Source organism: Orbicella franksi, chromosome 4 (assembly GCF_964199315.1).
Source record: "Orbicella franksi chromosome 4, jaOrbFran1.1, whole genome shotgun sequence".
NCBI classification, from domain to species: Eukaryota; Metazoa; Cnidaria; class Anthozoa; order Scleractinia; family Merulinidae; genus Orbicella; species Orbicella franksi.
In genome coordinates, this window is record NC_138148.1 from 752,601 (window position 1) to 757,172 (window position 4,572).

Genomic DNA, 4,572 nt, shown 5'->3' on the forward strand with positions numbered 1-4,572 from the left:
TAGCTGCTACTAATAAGTACACTATATTAGCTTCCTGTAGCTGCTGCTAATAAGTACACTATCTTAGCATCCTATAGCTGCTGCTAATAACTACACTATCTTAGGTTCCTATAGCTGCTGCTAATAAGTACACTATCTTAGCATCCTATAGCTGGTGCTAATATGTACACTATTGTAGGTTCCTATAGCTGCTGCTAATAAGGACACTATCTTAGCATCCTATAGCTGCTGCTAAGAAGTACACTATCTTAGCATCCTATAGCTGCTGCTAATAAGTACACTATCTTAACTTCCTATAGCTGCTGCTAAGAAGTACACTATCTTAGCTTCCTATAGCTGCTGCTAATAACTACACTATCCTAGCTTCCTATAGCTGCTGGTAATAAGTACACTATCTTAGGTTCCTATAGCTGCTGCTAATAAGTACACTATGTTAAAGTTTCTATAGCTGCTGCTAGTGAGTACACTATCTGAATTTGCTAGCTGTTGCTAATATAATATAATATAATCTCAAGTCAGCAGTGTTTTTGAGTTAGACTGTGTATAGATTTAACATTGATAAGTTAATACAGATGGAGAATTTTAAGCTCGGTAATGAAATGTGAAGGTGAATTAATCAACATGACACGAGCATGGGACAGAGAAAAATTCTGAGTCCCCGACAGGAATCGAACCCATGACCTCCCGAACACCGGGCGGGTGCTCTATCCACTGAGCTACGAGAACTCATGGAGAGCAAGGTCATTTAACTGAGTTCATATATGATAGGTGTCCTGCATACTGCTAGGATCAACGCTAGGATCAACCGAGCGCCCACCCGGTGTTCGGGAGGTCATGGGTTCGATTCCTGTCGGGGACTCAGAATTTTTCTCTGTCCCACGCTCGTGTCATGTTGATTAATTCACCTTCACATTTCATTACCGAGCTTAAAATTCTCCATCTTTATTAACTTATCACTACTCACGATGACTTCGATAGCGTTGATCCTAGCAGTATGCAGGACACCTATCATATATGAACTCAGTTAAATGACCTTGCTCTCCATGAGTTCTCGTAGCTCAGTGGATAGAGCGCCCGACCGGTGTTCGGGAGGTCATGGGTTCGATTCCTGTCGGGGACTCAGAATTTTTCTCTGTCCCACGCTCGTGTCATGTTGATTAATTCACCTTCACATTTCATTACCGAGCTTAAAATTCTCCATCTTTATTAACTTATCACTACTCACGATGACTTCGATAGCGTTGATCCTAGCAGTATGCAGGACACCTATCATATGTGAACTCAGTTAAATGACCTTGCTCTCCATGAGTTCTCGTAGCTCAGTGGATAGAGCACCCGCCCGGTGTTCGGGAGGTCATGGGTTCGATTCCTGTCGGGGACTCAGAATTTTTCTCTGTCCCACGCTCGTATCATGTTGATTAATTCACCTTCACATTCAGATTTAACATTAATTACAAAAGCCGTGGAGCGATCTTTCCATCCTTTACACTTTCCTCAATAAGTTTCATGATTGGGTGTCCACAAAAAAAGCACTTAGCATCCTCAGGAGATGCCTTTAGCAGACCACAATAGCAATAAGATGGATCACTGAATACCCTTTCTGGGATGTAGGCTACATGTTTGCTTGCAGCTTCTGTCTACTGAAAACCATGCTGAGGCAGCCAAATCAGCATCACATATTCATGCCTAAATATTTCAACCCATCTGTTTTGATATGTTGAATTTTCACTTAATTTTTTCAGAAAGATATGCTTTGCTTCTCACCCTTCCATTGTTACCATCCCCACCCCTGGCCATACTTTTCAAGCACTTGATGACAATGAGAGGGGACAATGTGACCCAATGTCCAGACAGTAGGATTTGCAGAACTTGGCAACAACAATGAATTTACTTTAAGTTACTCATGGCAAGCAATAGAAGGTTGATCAATCTGGCCTAATGTTATCTCAAATCTATTAAAAAGAGAAACACAGTCCCTCAGCCTCACACCTAAATAAGCTAAAGCAAGAACTGTTTGACATTCTTTCCTGGAGTCACTTTCACAACCTAGCCACTTACAAAGTTATAACAAAAACAGCAGGAATCTTTTCCAAAGTACTGTTATCAACGGGATCCTGCTAAGAATTAAAAACTAATAAACAAGAATTAGTAAGATATATAAAATATGATACATATGAAAAACCATTAAAAATACAATAGAAATTACAAGTAATAATCGTCCAAGGCTTTCCTAAATAAAACTGATTGGTTAATTTTTACTGTCATTTAGTTTAATTTTAACTGTCATTCATATCTTTAATTTTAAATTAATAGTTATTTTTGTTATTTCATTAATCTAGAATAAGCGATGAATGGCCCGCCTAGATTAGCACTTGCTATCTGTGGACCAAATAACGTGTAATTTTCAAAATGAAAGAAAATACAGATTATCATTATTGTTGTTGTTGTTGCTGTTAATTTAGAGTTCAGACACATAAAAAGCTGGTGGGGGAGTGTTTACAAATGTTTGTGTAGGAAGGTACAGCAGGGATGCACAAACCATTACCTTGTTTATAATGAAAATCATCATCATCATCATCATCATTATAAATTTCTCACCCTGTCAAAATTGAATTACAAGCCTCCCTGTAAAAGCACTCCCACCACTTGCCTATAATGCTGTCTTACAAAATTCTCGAATATTCGAAATATGAAACTTTCACAAAGCACTGAATTACTTAAAAAGGTCAAATTAAATATCATCTCACCTTAACCTGGGCTAGTTGGACTTTATTGTTCTCTGCCAATAGCTTGCGATTTTCACTCACAGAATCTAACAGGTTTTCTCTTGCAACCTTCCAGGCTTTCATGAATTGATCCACGTCAAAGCGCGTGTTCTTTCTGCGCGGCATCCTAGAAATTAACTCATTAAAAAACTAAGCAAAGAAAGCCAAATTACGAAAACAAAAATCATAGAGTCGAAGTTTCTCTTCGTAGCAAAACTTCTCGGATAAGTAGATCAGAAATGCTTAAAAAAACTATCCGGGCAAAAAATACGATACGAACGACAAAAAAACCTTACCTTTTCTTTCACTGTTTCCTCGGCAGTCTCTTTCTAAGCGAATATCGAAGAAAGTATTGCATGTTTGGTACCAAAATGATGGCAAAACTGTGAACTTTCAGTACATTTGAGATTTGGCGCCTTTGGACTAATCCCAGGACCGCTCGGAGGCATTATTTATTGACTGGCGTTTACACCAAGTTCCAGTCTTCTCTGATTGTTCCGCTTCACAGCGCGCGCCAGCCCGGCGTGGTTAAAGTTTTAGCCTGCCTAGCTGGCGGTATTGTAGGCGCGCGGAATACTAAGGGAAAGTTTTGACCTAGGCTGAAATAAAGTTTTGGCGAAGTCGCTAATCGCGAGAAATACCGCCTGCCAGAGAACTTGGGTTTTTTGAATGCCGCCCACTTTTATCACCTCTTAAAACTGACTATTTTCGCGCGAAATATAGGCTGAAGGCGATCGTCTTACACTTTGCTGTTGATGCATGCACGACGAATAACGGAGAATTTACATGGAAGGGTGATACGCCTACAAAGCCAGTTAAAGAAAGGAAAAGCTAAGAGGAAAACGCTGACGACTTTTGTAGATTGAGTGGTGTCAATCTGAAGATAAAATTTGGTAACTTTCAGAAAAGTACCAAATACCTTTCAACGGAAAATTTATTTAAACCTTCAGGTCACTGAAGGACAAAGTCTTGGCGAGTTAGTTTGAAGGCCGTGGAACTCGGAAATATCGTCCACGCTCTTGGAAATCAACTCTAAGTAGGTCAAAATCAAAGTTCGCGCAGGCCGATCTCTGCTTCTTTCCAGTCTCTAAGTAAGTTTAATAGGGGTTTATTTCGGCCAGCATGCTCATAACCAAGATTTCGATTGTTTTTCGCTTGTTGATTTCATTGAAGGACAAGGTCTTCTCGAGGTAATTGAAAGTCCCTGGGACTCGGAAATGTCGTCGAAGCTCTTGGAAATCAAGCCTAAGTAGGTGCAAAAGTTTGCGCAGCCTGGTCTCTACTTCTTTCCAGTGTCTGAGTAAGTTTTACAGGGACTATTTTCGCCCACCATGCACTAAACCAAGTTTTCTGTTATTTTTCGCTTGTCGAGTTCACTGCCAAGGACAAGGTCTTTGCAAGTTAGTTTGAAGTCCCTGGGACTTGGAATTTACCCTCAAACTATTGGAAATCAAGCCTAAGTAAGTCATATATGAAGTTTGCGTTCGGCCACCATGCACATAACGAAGCTTTCGATTATTTTTCGCTTGTCGATTTCACAGAAGGACAAGGTCTAAATATCTGAAAGATTTGCGACCTTAAATTTCCACTCGGTCGGCGATGTAGGAAAGCGATGGTTAGGGCAATTATTGAGCATGCTCTTGAGGAAATTTCGAGGCGATGAGAGCTTTTGACGCAAATTTATGGTTAAAATAATATGTTTCTTCGGTCAACTTCGCATGGACTGATTCCTCCACGAGACCGCTTGCAGTGGCGGATCCAGACTTTGAGCTAAGCGGAAAGGGGGGGGGGGGGGTTGTTTTACTCG

The 4,572-nt window shown here is 40.3% G+C and overlaps 1 pseudogene; it reads right to left on the bottom strand.

Annotated features, from left to right (window-relative positions):
• Window positions 1-7: 7 nt before the first annotated feature.
• Window positions 8-2,891, bottom strand: LOC145484557 (uncharacterized; annotated as a pseudogene).
• Between the last annotated feature and the right edge of the window lie 1,681 nt (window positions 2,892-4,572).